The sequence below is a fragment of the Ambystoma mexicanum genome, chromosome 2q, assembly GCF_040938575.1.
Source record: "Ambystoma mexicanum isolate Mex_15411 chromosome 2q, UKY_AmexF1_1, whole genome shotgun sequence".
Classification (NCBI taxonomy): domain Eukaryota; kingdom Metazoa; phylum Chordata; class Amphibia; order Caudata; family Ambystomatidae; genus Ambystoma; species Ambystoma mexicanum.
Genome location: NC_090924.1, coordinates 107,985,915 through 108,005,759, shown reverse-complemented (window position 1 = coordinate 108,005,759; position 19,845 = coordinate 107,985,915). Strand labels below are relative to the sequence as shown.

At 49.9% G+C, this 19,845-nt stretch overlaps 1 protein-coding gene across 3 annotated transcripts in view; it reads left to right on the top strand.

Annotated features, from left to right (window-relative positions):
• LOC138569199 (histone-lysine N-methyltransferase 2D-like) overlaps positions 1–19,845 on the top strand; it is a 538,746-nt gene that overhangs the window by 161,685 nt on the left and 357,216 nt on the right. For all 3 annotated transcript variants that reach the window (XM_069646961.1, XM_069646960.1, XM_069646962.1), the window contains one exon: positions 13,840–14,093. The gene's annotated coding sequence lies outside the window, so the exon portion shown is untranslated. The remainder of the gene's footprint in view (positions 1–13,839; positions 14,094–19,845) is intronic.

Here is a 19,845-nt window from a genome sequence, read left to right as displayed (position 1 = left end):
CCCGCAGATAAAGTAAATTCATGAATAAGTGGCATACACGGATTGGGAGAATGAAAATCCAGGGTCAAAGGCAAAAGTGACTTACTAGAGTTGGTGGACATGTAACATTGGCAATTGATAGTTCTATGTATAGGGACCCTTGCTTTGGATAGCATAGGAGACCAGTCACCACGGAGGACAGGTGAAGTGCATCTGGTTTGACCTGCACTTGTCTGGATTAGGGCAGTTTGGAGCCCCAGAGAATCCCATGTGCGAATGCGTGGCTCAGCAGGTCACGGGGCTTACGGACTGGGTCACCAACTTGAAAGCCAGACAGATGTCTCCCCATTGGTAGGGAATGGGTGCGATGGGAAACCGAGAAGACGGATCATAGGGCAGATGGGCGCACACAGTAATCGTTGGGTTGAAAATGCAGGCATACTGCCAAGAGAGGTGTAAATGGGTGTTCGCGCTGTGAGCCCAGTGGCCCAGTGGTGTGCAGGGTGGCCCTCATTCTCATGGCATGAGGTGTGGAAAGAGTCAGACCGAATTACACAGGAGAAAATCATTGATCTTACTTTTCTACAATAACAGAAATATATCCAGACATGGTGCCCTCTGTGAGGCTCTCCTTGGACCTTTTCCGGATCTGGGGTTCTGTGACTTTCCAGGGGTAATAGTTCTTGGTATACCAGCAACGTTCACCTCCATTGGTCAGATCCAGCGGGATTCCGGGTGCAGGTGGAGAAGCTTGAATATGGGCAGTTCTTTCACTCACGGTATCGGATTCCATGGCGCGGTCCCCGAGTATAAAGCAGAGTTCCAGTGTTCCAGAATTACAATTCCAAAATGCAAATGTTAGAATGTTCTGACGTTCCAGGCTCCTATTGCCGGTATATGCACGACAACTGCATGTAGCAGAACCAGACGAAAATGAGGGTCATGGTCACAAAGAGGAAAAACAAGTGATGGCAGCAGGGACAAAAACTCATAGATGCAGGCCGGGGGCATAGTAGCAGTGGTATCTACTCTTTGTTCCAGTACCGCTGATTCATCGTTGCTGGTAAGTTGGATCCAGTGGTGAGTAGCTTGACCAGTCACCACTTTGTTCAAATCTCTGGTACCTGTGGTATTCTCCCTCGGGATCACAGAACGTACCTCTGGTTGGTTGTGTTGTGAGATTCAGGGGTGTCAGACTCCATAGATGTTGAGTCAGCATGGGAACTTAGATCAGGGTTTGTCAGGCCAGTGCTGTGACCTCCTGCTGAAGGAGCTTTAGCAATAGCTCTTGCAGGGCCTTTACACTGGTGAAAAGACTCAGCAGTTGTAGATTTAATTTCAGTACATGAACGTATTGGCTGATTGAGGGTCGGACCCTCGCTCTCTGGTACAGTTCAGTCTGCTCCATAAACATAGGTTTACTCTTACACTGGCACAGACAGGGCTGGAGGCATCAGGGACGTTGGTGTTGGTGGTCTCGGCAGATCTAGTGCTAGTACTAGTCTAAGGAAGACTGGTGGGATCAGTAGTGTTGTCATCGGCTGGAGCAGGTATTTTGCAGCAGTGTGACACATGGATCCAAGCCAGGATGCGTCGCACTTGACAGCAGAGTTCGTAGTGAGCAGCATCTGGAACGGCCCATGCCACCTTGGCTGAAGTGCTGACTTCCACTGATGGATATTCACACGGACCCAGTGTCCTGGCTGCAGAGGTTGGGACGGTCCTGCGGCTGGTTCAGGCGGGGCCCGAAGCGAACCGATGCATGGAGAGATCCAACAGTTTCAATCAATGTGCGACAGTACTGGATCAACGTGTTATTCTCTAGCATTATACTGTGGAGTCTGGCAATTGTAGGTGGAGCAGTTCCCATTATTATCGGGTGTCCTGTGAGTATTTTGGGAGCAGACAATCTGTGTTTATACTGTGGGTTATTTCTCATGGCTAATAAAACTGGAGATAGGAATTGTTGCCATTTCAGCCCTGTTCCTTTACACACTTTATTAGACAGTCTCAACTTCAGGTGTTAGGGCGTTCTACGTGTGCGCTTGAACGCGGGTGGTAAGAACAATGGAACTCTTGTACTATTCTTCGTGCCTTACAAACTTCCCTAATAAACTGACCAGTGAAATGGGTACCTCAGTGGGAACATGTTCTGTCTATACTGAGGGGCAGTCCAATCCAAGGTATAACCTCAGCAAGCTGTTTCTTGGCTACTGTGACTGCATCAGCTTTCCTACATGGGTAGGCCTCCACCCACCCTGAAAACAAAAATCCACCATGACCAGACAATAGAGATCAGTCATGCAGGTGAAGAGCTGCATGAAGTCTATCTTCACGTGTAAAAACAGACTCTACAGTACGGAGCATGAAGATAGCTTATTAGGCACTGATCCCCACAGTTTTTGCAGTATGTTGGGCCATCAAGGCTAGACCAGGGGCTATCCATTCTCTCTGGAGTGGAGTGATCATGGCATTTTTACCTTAATGGGCCACGCCAATGAACCAATTAAGGGAGTAGCACATTGGGCTCCATCTGGGGAATGCCACAGCGTGTCTACTCCCAGGCTATACCTATGCTGCAAATTAAGATCCAGAGGCCCTTTCAGGAAGGCTGAGCGAGCTACAGCAAAAGCATTTATTCTCCAGCATGGGGTCTGGCATGGATTCACATGCTCATGAATATACCCCGTCGTCAGGCTGGGAATCCTCGGTAAAGAAAAATCAGTATCAGTTTCGTTTCTGATCTGTCTTTCGTAGTAGTAACCAATCACTGATCTCTGCGTCATACTGACCACAGCCAATGATTGCCATCTCCCTAAGCCCCGCCTCTGGCAGCCATCCTCCGATTTTTACTGCACGTTCAAGTGTTGGGATCCTCGTGCCATTGCTCTCGAGCTTTAGTGCGTTTTCGCGCTTTTTCATAGGAAAATTCTCTATTTTTTCAGTCAAAAGAGCCTCAAGCTCCACCGTTTCTTTATCCGATCAACGGGGACCCGTGTCGGATTCTTCTATGCCCCTCAAGGGTGAAGATTTCGTCGAGCCATGCTTTTGGAGGATTCCAGAAGTTTCTCAGGCCCATCTCGGACATGGCCCAGGAGAAGAGAAGCTCGACGCCCGGAAAGCTGTTCAGGGTCTGCCCTGGTTGCCAGCTTCAGAATATCTTCAAGGAGGACGAACCCTCCCTTTGCCTCTACTGCCTGCATGAGGACAAGACGCACGTGGAGAAGGACTGTGCGTTTTGCGGGAACATGTTGGAGCGGACCATGAAGGACCGCCATCTGCGTCTCGCCATTTGGCTGGAAGGGAAGAGCCTGTCAGGCGAGAAAAAGAAGTAGTCCAAGCGGTCTTCTAAGACCTTTTAGGGCACCCCGGCGACGGGGGCCCAACAGAAGGCCAAGCACCGCGAGTCCGCTGGCACCGGGAGCGCCGAACGGTCGGGCTCTTCGGTTGCCAGGCAGGGTGCAACCTCCCCGGCGCCATCAACCACGAGCCAACGCTCTGGCTCGGGTAAGAGGAAGTCCGAGCACCCGGCGAAGCTTCTGGAGAGGCCCCGGTCGAGCTCAAAGGCCCCATCGGAGGGGGAGCGAGGCGGTGACCCTCCCCCCAAGGAGAAGGCGGTGAGCGCACCTAAGGTGGTGAAAGCCTTGATCCACCCTGCCAATGCCTCTATCGAGACAGTCGTGGCAGCCCTGGCTCAGCCTGTGGAGGCTACACCAGTGGAGGCGACCTCGGGGCCCAGAGTCTCCCTGCCACCGCAGAGGGAGTCCTCTTTCAAGCCCATCGACAGGACCCCCGTGAAACCTCAGACGGAGAAGAAAAAGGGGGGGCAGGAGGCCATCGTGGATTCGGCCTCAACCTCTGAAGAGGAGCTGATCGAAGTCTTAAGCCACGGCATTGGCGTGGAAGAAGACCAGCCCGTCGGGAGGGACCCTGACGAAGGAGACGACGAGAACATCGAGGATGCCGACGAGGTTCCTGACCGCCCGTCGGAATCCCCTCAACCAGTGCCGCAAGACAACTCGGCAGCCATTTTGTTGGCTATACAGTCCTTCTGCTCGGAGATAAGGACGAGATTGCCGTTAGCACCAACGGAGGAACCGCTCCCGACGGGGGACCCGGAGCCAGGCCCTTCTGGGAGCCCTCCTCCTAAGAGAAGAAGGATTCATCCTCCACCTCCTTTTCAACCATCGCGCCCTGCTCAGCCCTCCTCCCCGTCCACGACCCGTGGGGATGATACGGGGACGGACACGGCCGCGACGGGTACAGACGACGAAGTTTACGACGAGGATCTTCCGTCGTCACCTCCTCCCCGGGCTTCCCCGCCCAACAAGATTGGATCGTTTCATGCCATGATCGCCAGGGCATCCGAGCTTTTCCAGCTCTGCCCGGAAGAGAAGAAGGAAGGTTTCCTTTATCAACGGCACAAGACCAAGAGGAAGACGGTCCTCGCTGTACCTCTACTGGACGATCTGGGATGAGGGTCTCGCCCTCCTCAAGAACCCATCCACAACGCCTGCGAGAAGGGATCGGTACGAGAAGAAGTACCGGGTCCCGGGCGTGGCCCCCTTGTACCTTCGGGCACAGCCGACCCCGGACTCGGTCGTCTCCGCGGCGGCCAGGAAGAAAGCGGGGGGGGCATCGGCCTCTACGTCAACTCACCCCTCCTTCCCCCCCGGACAGCGAGGGAAAGAAATTGGACACGGTGGGACGCAGAGTCATCTCATCGGCAGCGACGACGATTAAGGCTGCCAACGCCTTGGCTATTGTAGCCCGCTACGACAGGGAGTTGTGGTACAAGATCGCCCCCCTGCTGGACTTCCTACCGGATGACAAGAGGGCGGAGGCCCTAGAGATCTTGCAGGAAGGAGAAGTGGCGTCAGACCACGCCATTATGATAGCGACGGACATCGCTGACACTGGGTTTCGCCAGTTGGGCAACGGCGTGTGCCTTAGACGGCGTGGATGGCTCAAGGCAACGGACTTCCGGCAGGACATGCAGACCAGAGTTTTGGACATGCCGTTCGACGGGAGCAACCTGTTTGGGAACACGGTGGAGGATTCCCTGCAAGCCATCAAGACGGACACGGAGACGGCCCAGGCTCTTGGTGTTCTCCAGCAACGACAGCCGTCCTTTTGGAGCACCGGAGGCAAGCAGGGTGCCTCCAAAGGTTCCGGCGGCGGATATTCCACCTATCGTCAAGCGGCCCGTTTGTCGTCACAGGAGGCCTACAAGGGACGAGGCAAGTCGGGCGGACCCCGCCGTCGTCGCCAGGGAGGACAAGGCGGCAAAGCCTCGTCGAAGCAGGACTGAACCGGCCGTGGGGTCGGGCCCCCACCGAAGCACCCGGTGGGAGGCCGGCTGGCGAACTTCGTCAGCGTGTGGGAGTCCATCTCCACCGACCGTTGGGTGCTGGACGCCCTGGCACAGGGTCACGCGCTCGAGTTTCTAAAGAAGTGCCCGCGCGCCCCCCCCATGGCCAGGAAGGAACATCACGTCCCTCAACTTCTCTTTGAGGTAAAGGCGATGCTCAAGAAAGGCGCCATCGAGCTCATCCCAAAGAGGTTTCGGGGCTCCGGAGTTTACTCAAGATACTTCCTCGTGAAGAAGAAGACAGGAGGATGGCGTCCCATCCTGGACCTACGACGACTGAACAAATTCATCAAGGCACAGAAGTTCCCGATGGTCACCCTCCAGCACGTCCTGGGTCAGCTGGAGGAGGGCGATTTCCTGTCGTCGTTGGATTTGGAGGATGCTTACTTCCATATCCCCATCCTAAAGGGACACCTAAAGTTTCTCAGATTCGTGGTCCAAGGGCGTCACTACTAGTTCAGAGCCCTTCCCTTCGGATTGAGGTCGGCACCGAAGGTGTTCACCAAGTGCCTCGCACCGGAGGCGGCGCGGCTGCGCCTGGAGGGGATCCACATCTACCCCTACCTGGACGACTGGCTCATCCGAGCAAAGACAAGGGAGCTCGTCGCGGAGCACACGGTGAGGACCGTCCAACTACTCACGGACCTGGGATTCTCCATAAACTATGCCAAGTCCCACCTGGTGCCCACGCAAGACGCACTGTTTCTGGGAGTGAAACTAGACACAGTGGCGCTTCTGGCCTCGCCGTCGGAGGAAAGGACGAGGGCCATCTTGGGCAAGGTGCAGCGGATGCTGGTTGCGGACGCGGCCAGGGTGAGGTCCATCAAATCCCTCCTCGGAATGATGTCTTCTTGCATTTATCTCATCGCCTGTGCAGGCTTCGGATGCGCCCATTACAGGAGTTCCTGGACGCTCGCTGGATCCAGACGACGGGCAGCTTTGAGGACAGGATCACACTCAACGAGAGTTTCCGACGAGCGATCCAGTGGTGGGGCACCCGCGCGCATCTGACGGCGGGCATGGACTTCCAGACCCTGGACCACCAGAAGACAGTGACCACGGATGCCTCCCTGGAAGGGTGGGGAGCGCACACCGGAAATCTGCACGCGAGAGGCCTTTGGCTTCTGACGGAGAAGTCCCTCCATATCAACATCCTGGAGCTCCGTGCAGTGTTTTGGGCCCTCAGGTCCTTTCTTCCGTCCCTCAAGGGCAAGGTGGTGAGGATCTTCACCGACAACACCACCACTATGTTCTACATCAGGAAGCAGGGCGGTACCAGATCCCCAACCCTGTCCAAGGAGGCGCAGGATCTGTGGCATTGGGCCGTCGCCCAAGGGATGTTTCTGGTGCCGTTTCATCTGGCAGGAATAAAAAACACCATTGCCGACTCGCTCAGCAGAGAGCTGCGCTCGTGCCACGAGTGGGAACTATGGCAGTATCTAGTGGACCGCAAATTCCGAGGGTGGGGCACACCCCAGATCGATCTGTTCGCGACGGCGACGAACTCCAAGTGCCGGAGGTTCGGCAGCAGGTTTCCCCAGCCGAGGAGCATGGGCGATGCTTTCTCGTTCCCCTGGGAGGGCCTGTTTCTATATGCGTTCCCTCCATTGCCGTTGCTGATCCGGCTCATCAACCAGCTCAAGAGGTCACGGTGCAGGATGATCCTCGTCGCACCTGCGTGGCTGAGGCAGATATGGTTCCCGGACCTTCTGGACTTGTCAGCATCCCCGTCAATCAAGCTGCCAGTGGACGCGGATCTTCTCTCCAGGGAAGGAGGCGCCATCCTCCATCACGACCCGAAGTCGCTGAATTTGCAGGCCTGGCTCCTGCAGCGTTAGAGTTTGGAGGTTACGACATACCGGCCGACTGCAGAGAGGTTCTTGCAAAGGCCAGGGCGTCCTCAACTCTTAAATGCTACGGACACAAATGGAAGAGGTTCTCTGTCTGGTGCCACGCACAGAAGATTAACCCTCTACGGATTACGGCTCCTCAAGTACTGCCGTACCTACTGACGCTGGCCAAGGCTGGACTGGCGCACGCTTCCATCAAGATTCATCTTGCTGCGATCTCCCGATACACCAGAACCACGGGACAGACGTCTTTGTGGTCTCATTGTCTGGTGAAAGAATTCATGAAGGGACTGTTCAGATCGTTCCCGCCGGTGAAGGCTCCGGCCCCGGCGTGGGAGCTCAACGTGGTGCTGACCAAGCTCATGGGACCTCCGTTCGAGCCTCTGCACTCGGCTCCGTTGAAGTTCTTGTCGTGGAAAACAGCGTTTCTTGTGGCCATCACCTCCGCACGATGGGTGGGAGAGATCCAGGCCCTTTCCTGAAAGCCCCCGTAATTGACTTTTCACGACACAAGGGTAGTGTTCAGGACGCACCCCTCCTTCATGCCTAAGGTGCCGTTGGACTTCCACCGCAACAAACCCTTGGTGTTGCCTGTTTTCTTCCGGTCGCCTTCGTCGCCGGCTGAAAGGACTTTGCACTCGCTGGATGTGGCTAGAGCGCTGAAGTTCTACGTGGACCGCACGAAGAGTTTTTGGAAGACGTCACAACTTTTTGTGAACTTTGGACCTGTCAGTCAGGGGAAGGCTCTCTCAAAGGCTTCCATTTCCAGATGGCTCTCCGGCTGTATCATGTACTGTCATCGGTTGGCAAACTGACCGGTGCCCGGCCGTCCGAGAGCCCATTCCACCAGAGCGATCGCAGCTACCACGGCGTTCCTATCTGGTGTGCCCCTGCTGGATATCTGCAGGGCTGCTACGTGGAGGTCGACGCACACCTTCACGAAATTCTACTGCGTCGACTGGGATTCCAGGGATGAGTCCATGGTCGGCCAGGCAGTGCTGCGCAACCTGTTCGCTTAAGGTGAGCCTGGTGAGGAGGTAAGAGATGCTTAATGTTGAGTTGTTTTATTGCTTAATGTTGAGCCTGTTGCCACCTCCCGTGGTTGTGCATGTGTGTACTGCTATGTATTCTTTTATTCATGAACATGTGAATTCATGCCAGACCCCATGCTGGAGAAGGAACAAGTTACTTACCTGTAACTGTTGTTCTCCAGCATGGGTCTGGCATGGATTCACATGCGAACCCTGCCGCCTACCCCTCTGCGGCTCTTCACTTGGTCATACTGCCACTTCACGTGCTACCAAATCTGAGGATGACTGCCAGAGGCGGGGCTTAGGGAGATGGCAGTCATTGGCTGTGGTCAGTATGATGCAGAGATCAGTGATTGGTTACTACTACGAAAGACAGATCAGAAACGAAACTGATACTGATTTTTCTTTACCAAGGATTCCCAGCCTGACGACGGGGAATATTCATGAGCATGTGAATCCATGCCAGACCCATGCTGGAGAACAACAGTTACAGGTAAGTAACTTGTTCCTTAAGGACTGTGAGGGGTCATGCCCTCTGCACTTCACAATAACTCTGGCTGCAGGGAGTAGCAATGCGTCCAATAGAGCTGCAACATATTTCCCATTTTAGATTGGGGTGCCAGTGGAGGTTAAGTATCTACGTGGTTTTCAGAGGACGAGTGTAACTGGAGTTGGTGTAGATCATAGCTGATCTACCCTGAGACAGGGCGCATGCATGTATGATGGTCATGAGCTTGCCTACTTTCGATGTGGGCAATCTGTATGCTTCTAGAACCGAATGGGGGGTGCACACAGCATATCCCAAAACCAGTTCCCTAGTCTCAGGGACACGGATGCAAGAACCATCCGTGAAGAGAATGAGATATGGGTTCAACGGGTACATCAAACATATCAATGCATGGGTACAACAGCGTTATCACAACCACCTCACAGTCATGCGGCTCTCCCTCTTTGGCGGTTGGTAACAATGATGCTGGGTTAAGAACTGGGCAGCAATTTAGGCTCACATTGGCAGCAGAAATTAGCAGTTTTGTGTACCTCGTGAGGCGGGAGTTTGACATGTTGTGTTTTTCCTTTCAGCAATAATTCCAATACGGAATGGGTGACAACAACAGGATGCCCTTGGACCAGGGAGTCTGTTTCTTCATTCAATAGGACAGCAGTGGTATCAGACCGCAGGCATGCTGGAAGCCCTGCAGCCATTGGGTCCAGAGCTACACTGTAGTTGGATACAGGTTGTTACTGATCACTGTGTAACTGGGTTAACACACCTTGGGCAAACCCATTGCGCTCATCGCAAAATAAGATAAAGGGCTTGTTATAATCTGACAAGCCTAAACCCAGGGCCTGAGCCGTTGAAAGCACTTGCTTAATGATGAATTTCCACAATGCTGATGAATCATCTCTTCTGCTTCTTGGTTTGGGGACTTTCTGGATTGTGGAAATTCGATCCTGGGACAGGTGTTTCTCCCCAGCAGAAATCTCATGGCCCAGGATCGCACTCGGGGCAGACATAACTGTAACTTGTCTCTAGATGCCTTGAGACCTTTTTCAGCAAGCACTTTCAACAGTACCAGTGTGTCTTCATCACATGCTTCCAAGAAGGGGTGAGCTATGAGCAGATTGTCAAATACTGCACCAGTCTCGATCCTCCTGGAATCTGTACCGAATCCAGATCTCTTTTCAAAATTTGGGCACACAGTGGGGGCTCTCTATGTACCCCATTGGGAGGCAAGTGAACATGTTCTGCATAATTTTATGATTGAACGCGAATAGATACTGACTCTCTGGGTGTATGGAAATGGATGAAAATGCTGGACATAAATCTACAAAAGTGAAATATCTTACAGTATAAGTAATACATGACAAAATAGTAGCTGGGTTGGTTACCACAAGGAAGGATGTCAACACAGCGGCATTCACTGCACGCAGATACGGAATAAAATGATGCACTTCTTCACCTGGCTTCTTGTAGGCATTATCAGAGTACTAAAGGAGCAGTGGGTCGGCACAATGCCGCCCTGTTTAAGAAGGGCTTCTGTAACAGGACAGATGCCGCCTTCTGCTTGTCGGGAAATAGGATATTGGAGTGCACATGGCAAGGGTTTGGCAGTGTGATTTTTAACTGGTTCAGCATTTACCATATACCCAGTATCGTTTCATTGGGTTCCAACAGCCCCTGCCGCGGACTAGGGGTGTCAACCCGGTCTTTGGGGTTTGAGTGGGTGACATCTTGTAACACTGCCAGCACCTTGTGCTCTTTGAGCAGGAATATCCAAATACACACCATCAGGGGAGCAATGAATGGTGCAACTCAGTTTACACAACAAATATAATCCAAACAAATGTGCAGAAGAAAAGGGGCTTAACAAAAATTAATGCGGTTCGGAAATGGATCCCATCGTGACCATCAGAGGGGTGGACACTGGATGCAGTATTGGCTCACCTCCAATGCCAACAGCATCTACTACTTCATCTGAGTGCGGTTTTTGAACTCGCATGCTCTCAGGGCGGAGCGTGATGCTCCCGTATCCACTAAGCAAGAAACCTATTTCCCAGCAACATTGCATTCAACATAATATCGATATAAGCGGTGGATCTGTGGAGGCGGACCTCATGCCATTCCGCGTGAAGCGGTCAGCTATCTGCCTCTACTGTCGTAAACTGAGGTCGATTCGGGCACTCTGTTTTCCATGCCCAAACTCCTTGCAATAGTTACACTGGGTACTGTTCGTGTTTGAATTATACATTTCAGCAGGTTGCCACACCTGGAACGACTGAGGTGTTTCTCTTTTCCTTCCCCCTCCCCTTCCCTGAGAGGGTTGCAAGCCCTGTTTGTGTAGCACAATAAGCTTGGCTTCCATTGTTTCTTTTTATCTCTCAACGTTTTCATGTAAGTGTTGTGCTGCCAACAAAACCTCAACCAACCCCTTTACTTTCCATTTTATTACGACTTTGATCCGTTCTGCTACCTTGGGTTGCAACCCCATATCAAACGGCCACTACAGCCTGCGCTTCTGCAAGCGCGGCATCCACAATACCCAGGATGTTGTTCGAAACAACGTTTTAGGTATTCAAGGTACTCTGAACGGTGTTCATCCTTGACCTGCTTGCACACATTTATTTTAGCCCAATCAGTGTTTCGGGGATACATTTTGAGAACAATTTGTACCAATCTATCAGTGAACGTCTTTAAATCCTTAGCCGTGGCTGGTTCTCTGGTTGGCCCATTTGCGCGCACCTTAGGTGGGTTTATGGTCTTTCCAACTAAAGGGTTTGTTGATTTAAAATAAGCTATTGCAAGCGGTGTTGCCCCGGACAAACTTAAGGGGTATCTGGTCTTTGATGCACAATTTTTGTTGGAAAGGGTTCGATGGAAACCCTTTCGATGGAAAGACCAGATACCCCTTAAGTGTGTCCGGGGCAACACTGCTTGCAATTTGAAATCAACACAATTGGGGTGATAGGAGTCTATTATAACTTGAAGCACCTCTTGGAATTTGACAGGGTCTTCTCGTATCTTGGGGAATCTCTAGACCATGTTAGATAAATCAGTGGCGCTCCATGGGGCATGTACTTGTGACTAGGGTGTGCCCCCCCCTCCCGGCAGTTGTCATAATGGGTATACGTCAGCACTGGTATGTATTGTTGAGTTTGGGAAACCCTTGAACCTGCCTGAGGCGGGTGAAAACAGTTCAGAAATCTGAGCTCTCATTTCAGGAGTGAAGTGGCCATCCATCTGCTGTTTGGGTGTGGATTGGTGGTAGGTTGGTGGTTTAGAGGAACCAGGGTTATCAGATAACTAATTTTGTGAGTTATTCAAGATGGCTGGATTATAAGTGTCCAAAATATCTTCAGGGCTTTCTTTCAACAGGGGTTTCCCTTGGAGAACAGGATATAATCGTTTGTACCCAGTTTTATGGGTTGGGATCTGCAGGCTTGAGTACTCAGTTTGATGGATTTTATTTGTAGTTCATCTACTGTGTAGTCAAGTAACTTCATTATTATGTTCTTGGGTTGCATCTTGGGGACCCTTTCTTTGTGGCCCGGCCCTATGGATCCGATCTAAGCTGATGCTGTCACTTGCAATGTCTGATATTTTTTTGAAGAACTATAGGACCCAGCCCCTGAGATCGGTCCCTTCCCCCAGACCACAGATCCTTAGGTTCTCTCTCCTGTGCCTGTTCTCAAATCTTCAATGGTAGCAACCAAGGAGCTCATGATCTGTTTCGCCCCTGCAAGTTCTCCTTGCAGATGGATGACATCTTCTTGAGGTGACTGCTGCAAGTCCTCTGCGTCCTATCTTTTGAGAGGTCTGAAAGGGAAGTGCGGATATCTTCAGTTGCTTATTGAATCTAATTTTTCAACAGCGCACAAGATATTGTCCCTCAGAGTTCTGAGGCACTTCAACTGGTCATGCTTAATCAGTGGGCTCGCTTCAGATTTCTCCATGCCCTTCAGTGCTTGATGCACCTTCATTGTGTCCCAGTCCCTCCTTTCTCCTTTTCCTTACGCAATGTAGGCTTCGGAGACTATATTGAAGATATGGGTTTGGTTTTGTTTGACCCTTTTTTGTGCGACATTGGCTGCACCTGAGACCCATAACAGCTTCCAGCCAGCAATGTGGGGGATCCTCTGTATCTCGGAGAAAGTCCTTTGTGACAAAGACCCTCGCCCCCCCATCCACTGAGATCTCTATTGCCACCTGCCTACCTGTAGGTCAGCTGTTGTCAGTGCCACCGACTAGAGAAAACTCTGGAGCAGCCCCCGATTGGCCTTACAGGGCTCGCTTTCACGCTGTAGCCCTGACCACTTCTCCTCCAAAACAGCTGTGTAACTTCCTACTTCTTCAGGCTCCACTGAGTGCCCTTCTATGTTGGGCCGCCGCCTCTCTGATGCCTCTAGTTCCAGGGGGTCACACTTCACCTTCTGCAGACCATCATGTCGGGGCCAGGGCCAAGTTCTCGATATAGCCTTGAGGCCATGCCTTCGGGAGGAGACCAGCAACTCTGTGCCGTTCTTGCTCTTCAACTTTTTGCTTCCAAGGCACCAATGGGCCCTCACTCCCTCCAGCAGGCATGCCACTCGTTCTTCAGCTGTCCCCTACCAGCCGGTTCACGCTCCTCCGGCACCCCGAGCGGGTCGCAGTTCTCTGCAAGGCTCCGTGGCACACTCTGCTCAGGCACTCCACCGTTGGGCTCTCCCCTCCTAGGGACTGTTCATACCCCCAAACGCCCTACTGCTGCCTCAGTGGCTGTTTGGGGGGGAGGAGGGAGGGACATGCTGCTCATTCACTCCCTCCATGCTCTGCTTGGGACACGGTATGGTTGGTGCTTCACCCGGGGCTGGAGGAGCGTTGTAGGAAAGTGGCCTTTACAGACCATCAGTACAGCAAATTTGGCCCGAGTGTATACATTTGGTAGCTCTATTTTAAAGTATGTGACGTTATTGAAGTGGTTTTCATTGGTACACTTGAAATTACTGTGATTGATACCGTTTTTGAATGTCTTTTTAAATGTTTTCATTTCTCTTTGTGCAATCTCAACGCCAAGATCACTAAAATTTTCTTTCCATCATCTTCATGTTTTGTTTTTCTCTTTTTTTCCAGGTGATGATCTCTTCCGTGTCTCTCCAATCTGTAGCAGCAACGTTCACCAGTAACTTGACAGCAGGCCTAGACGTAGCTTTTCCACCCTTGTTGGTTTAGCATGAACATTCAGCATTCCCCTAAATTATCAATTGCAAGAACTACTGACAACTTGAACCTTGGTAATTCATCCCTCTGGAGTCACTTTGGTCACATAAAATGAGGCTCTGCGCTGCCATGCTGTCCTACATCCCCATCCAAATGTTACTTCAAAGGTAATCTGATCTTCTTTTTTTCATTTTTGGGATTGTATTTTTTCACTTCTATCGGGTGGGGTTTTGTAAGCACTAAACTGGTTTTGGAAGTTAAAAGGGCACCGTTGGTGAGCAAACACACTAAATGTAATAAAGTTGCTCTTGTTTAGCTGGGCTTGCCTCAAGTTCTGCATCCTGGATAGGAGTCCTAGGCATATCACAGAGACCTGGTTAATTCATATTCCTTTTTTAGTTCAACAGAGCATTTTTGGAACATGTCTCTGAGATAGGAAACCTCACTATGCTGTGTTAATAAAGGGCAAGAATAGAGAGATGTAGTTCAGAGTAAGAGAAAAAGGAGAGGGCAGAAATGAGAGCATGCAGGGGATGGGGGGACAGGCAAAAAGACAGGGCCTTAAAGTGGACTAGAAGTGAAGTACCAGAGTGGGAAATGAACCAGGACTGTGAACTGCTAGGCAGGCAGTCCGCCCCCCCCCGCCACCTTCCCCCACACATTTCCCAGTAGTAGACAGTCCTACAATGTTCATGGTGCATCCGCTGGTCAAGTTCTTTTTTTATTTTATTTTTTTAAGAACATTTGCGTGTCTCATTAACATACCAATGGAATGTGACATCACCAGAAATTAGCATATCAAGGTGGAATATGCACATTTCATTCAATTGGCCTTGCATAACCATAAAACTAAGCAAGGATATTTTCTTCGAATAGTGTTTTGAAAAAAAGGTGTGCATGTTTTAAACTCCAATACCAATGTTTTCCATGGAACACGCAGTCCCGAAATGTAACATTTCACCTTTTAGTTGTGTGTTGTATTATATCAGGTTATGTGGTGCAGTGGTGAAGTGCCTGGCCTGCAGACTTGGTGACTGTGGTTCGAGTCCCGAGATCGGTGTAAAAAAGACAGCTGATATTTCTCCTTTCACAGCCCTGAAAATACTTGCTGGGGCCAGAGCTGAAGCAAGAAATGGAGGAATTCAGAGCTGTGAGCGTTTCCAGGTACATACGTGGTGTGGTGATTTACTAGATTTCGTCACATCTCCCTGAGGGGGATCCTGTTACGCTCACCTGCTATCCACAGGGACGCCACCCAGCCCAGGTTGGATGATTTGCACTCTTGAACCCTCTCCCGGTCCCTTGGTTAGGCCCCTGGTTAAAGATGGTTCTGCAATATAGGAGAGCTGGATTCAATACCAGATTGTCTTTGTTTTCTCACCTCCCTTGGCCTCAACGCCTTCCTCCCCCTTGGGCCCTCTCCTCACCTTAATATTGTAGAAGGTGGATTCTCCCTCCTGCTCCTCATGGCAGGGGCGCGTTTATGTGGGGGGCGAGCAGCGACCAAGTTACTTCACTGGTGCAAGCCCCCCCTTTGGGAATCCAGGCCTGCTGCGACTCCGTAGGTTAGCTGCTTTAGAGTCTTTATATGCAGTTCTTATGTTCCTCTTAGTTCGAATAATAATGTCTTGCTTCTTTCCTTTTAGGTATGGAAAGGTATTTTGGAGTTGTCATGCAGTTTGAAGATGAGCATGGGCCGGTAGCGGAAAGCGCGGTGTGCGCAAAGCTGTCCGGTGAGTAATGCGTGATGCGCAGCGCTGTTTTGCCTTTTAAATTGCTAACCTGTGTCTTTTCTCTCCTTGCAGGTTGCGATGTTCCTCGCTGAGCGCCGTAATGTTCCAGCAATGATACTGACCAGGAGATGACTACCCAGGTAAGAATTGTGTGGCTTTCTTCATTCGGAAGGAAACGTGGGTAAACGCTTACTAATGCTGTCTTTCTTTCTCCTCTTTCCAGGTAATGTTATTCCAGGATGCATGCGGTGCTGGATGATGGAGTTCGTACCTTCAGCTGAGTGGAACTGAAATCAGCGATGGATTAGAGACAGGATACTGTTCCAGGTAAGTTTCGTAGTGTTCTTTCTCTCTCTGCAGGTCCTTGCTTTCAGGTAAGCTGGCATCAAAGAACTGGACACAGTGAGCATTACGCTGCCCACAGCAGAATAACGCAAATCATGTTCTGCTGTTTGGGTGTGGCTTAAATAGTCTTAGGTAAAGTAGACCAGGTAAAATAGTCCCAGGCCTACCACACCCAAAATAGTCCAGGTAAAGTAGTCCCAGGCCTGCTACACCCAAAAGACTAGACCGCATAGCTCAGTTCCTTGTAACTGAGCTATGTGTGTGTCTCCATGTTGGCTGAATCCCCCCCAAGTTAAATAGTCCCAAGTAAATAGTCCCATTCTAATGTTGGTCTTCATGATGGTTATGAGCCTGGCGCCAAAGGTCCCAGGACTGACTCCAAGAGAGTCTTGGATGAGGTTTTAAGGCCTTTGACCTGGCCCTAACTGGAAGGCTGACTTGCCAGTGAGGGCCAGGGGCAAGTGTCATGACAGCACTCCTCCCCACCCCCACGCCAAGGCCCGTCTCACAGTGGCACTTCTGCCTGGTCCTGGTTTGGCTGGGTAATTCTGATGGAACCTTTTAATTAAGCGAGGTGCATGGATGTATTCACTAGGTTCCCATGATCTGTCTTGAGGGCTGTATCCCTTCCAATCAACTAAGTAGTATAGTTTGGATCTGGTGTATTTTGAGTCTAGGGTATCCTGTACTTCAAACTCTGGTTCTCCGTCAACTAATACTGGTTTTGGTGGTGTTGTAACCCGAGTACTGGGTTGTACCGGTTTCAGGAGTGATACATGAAACGCAGGATGAATCTGCATAGTAGGTGGTAGGGCTAATTTAACTGCCACTGGATTTATTATGGATTCAATAGAATACGGTCCCAGATATCGGGGATGAAAGGTCAGAGTCCCTTTTATGGGCACGTATTTTAATGCTAACCAGACCTTGTCTCCAATTTGATAGTCGGGGGCTTTACTACGATGTTGGTCAGCGAATTTCTTTTGTCTGTTCTTAGCTTGGAGTAAATGTTCTGCTGCTTCTTTGAAGGCCTGAGAAATAGTCGTATGTAGGGTTTTAACCGCTAGCATTTCCAAAAGTGTGGGCGATCCAATTCTGAAGTACGTGGATGTCTAACATATATAGTGTAGAAAGGGGTTTGCCCATTGCTGTTGTGTAATGAATTATTATAGGCATATTCAGCTATCCATAATAAGTCCTTCCAATTTCTTTCCACTTGATGTAACATGCAACGTAAGTATTGCTCAAAGGTTTGGTTTGTTCTTTCTGTTTGGCCATCTGTTTGAGGATGGTGACTTGTGGCTAGCCGAATGTCAATTTGGGCCATAGAACAGCATTTCCTCCAGAAGTTGGATACGAACTGACTACCTCGATCTGAGATCAAGACCGATAGAAAGCCATGTAGCCGTACGATTTCCTCCAGGAATACTTTTGCTAAATTGGATGCATTTGGAAGACCCTTAAAATGAATAAAGTGTGCCATTTTAGAGAACAAGTCTACAACTACTAAGATGGCGTTGAATCCTTGACTGGGGGTAGATCTGTAATGAAATTAAGGGACAGTGTGTGCCATGGTGCGGGAGGAATTTCCAATGGTTGGAAAAGACCAGCTGGTTTCTGCTTTTGGGACTTGTTTTGTGCACACACACCGCAAGATTGGATAAATTATATGATGTCTTTACGCCATGTGGACCACCAATAGTTTTGTTTTACTTTAGCTAGAGTTTTGGCAATTCCAGGATGACCTTCAATCAGGGAGTCGTGATAACCCAAAATAACCTGCTCTTGTAAATCTTTACTTGGCAAGTATAGACGGTTCCTAAAATATGGTAACTGGTCTTTAATGGTGTAATGTTCTCCTTGAGTACACCACTCTTGTGAGAAAGTGGGATCCATTAAGAGTTGGATCTTGTTTTGGAGTTCACCCTGTGTCAATGTTGTCGTAAGACCCAGGAGTTTGTCTTCTGGAATGATGGCTACTGGATGTGGAGTTATGTATACCTTTTCATCAACACCCATGCGGGACAAGGCGTCAACCTTTCCGTTTCGGACTCCTGGCCGGTAGGTGATCACATAGTCATATTAAGCGAACAAAAGAACCCAACCGCAGTTGACTCGATGATTGAGCCTTTGCTGTTTTTAGGTATTGCAGGTTTTGATGATCAGTTATGACCGTGACAGTATGTCTAGCACCAAGGAGATAGTGTCGCCATGCCTTGAAAGCTGATTTTATAGCCAAGACTTCTTTGTCTGTGGTAGCATAGTTGAGTTCGGGAGTTGACAATTTTCGTGACCAGAAGGCCACAAGGTGTAACTGACCAGTTCCTGAGTCCCTTTGCGAGAGAACAGCTCCCATAGCCATGCAAGAGGCATCTGTTTCAACTATACAAGGGAGGTCTGGGCGAGGATGCCATAGGACTAGAGCAGAAGTGAATTTTTTATTAAATTCTAGAAAAGCTTTCTCTGCTTCTTAGGTCCAATGGAACTATTTATTGTTTTTTCTCAAAAGTGATGTAATTGGATGCACTATTTGGGATAAATCTGGGATGAATCGGCGGTAAAAGTTTGCAAAGCCCAACATACTCTGGATTCCTTTAAATGAAGTTGGTGACGGCCAGTTAAGAATGGCATCTACCTTGTGCCTATCCAATCTGATACCTTTTGGTGTGAGGATAAAAGCGAGGAACTCCACATCAGTGAAATGAAAAGAGCATTTTTCGAGTTTAGCATACTGTTTATGTTGGCGGAGTTTAGTAAGGATGGAGCGTACATGCCTGACATGGTCTTCTTTTGTAGTAGAATACACTAAGATGTCATCAATGTAAACAAGGGCGCAAACGTCGATGAACTCCTGCAAAACATCATTCATAAATTACTGGAATGCAGCGGGAGCGTTGCAAAGTCCAAAAGGCATTACCTGGTATTCATACAAGCCGTATTTGGTACGAAAGGCGGTTTTCCATTTGTCTCCTTTCTTAACTTGAACAAGATGGCATGCCCCTCTAAGGTCCAGTTTGGTATCGATTTGGGCGTCTTTGACTTGATCCAATAATTCGGGAATAAGGGGCAGTGGATAACGCTTTTTTACTGTGATCTGGTTTAATGCGCGGTAGTCGATGCAAGTCCTCAAATCTCCTTCCTTCTTAGGTACAAAGAATAAGGGGCTGGCTGCCAGTGATTTAGACGGGGGGATAAATCCATTTGCCAGGTACTGATCAAGATAAGATTTCAAATGGAGGTCTTCTGGTTCAGTAAGTGCATAGATTCGGCCACACGGAATTTGCGCACCAGGTATGAGGTTGATCTGACAATCGTAGGGCCTGTGCGGTGGTAGAGTATTTGCTTGTTCTTTCTGGAACACGTCTTGAAAATCTTGGTATTTATTTGGTAGACTACTAGACACCTAGTACAATCACTGCCGTATTGGGAGTAGCAGATGTACATAAGTCTGTTTTCCCCTTTTTCTTGGTAATAACAGGTGCGAGCACAATCATCGGAAAAGGCCAGCTTCTTGGCACGCCAATCTATTAGAGGGTGGTGAGCTACCAACCATGGCATCTCTAAGATTAGTCGAAACTGAGGAGCTTTGATGAGATCGAATGCAATAGATTGTCGGTGTCCATCCCGGCACAGTAGGGTTAGTGCTGCTGTACATTGGGTTACTGGTCCGGAAGCTATTTCTGTCCCATCAACAGTAGTAACTTTTTCATTAGTCGACTTGGAGCATAAGGGAAGCCCCATCTCTGCTGCCAGATCTTGGTCTACATAATTCCCAACTGCTCCGCTGTCTATGTATGCTTCAACAGCATGCACCCGAGACGGTTGTTGGTGATTGATCAAA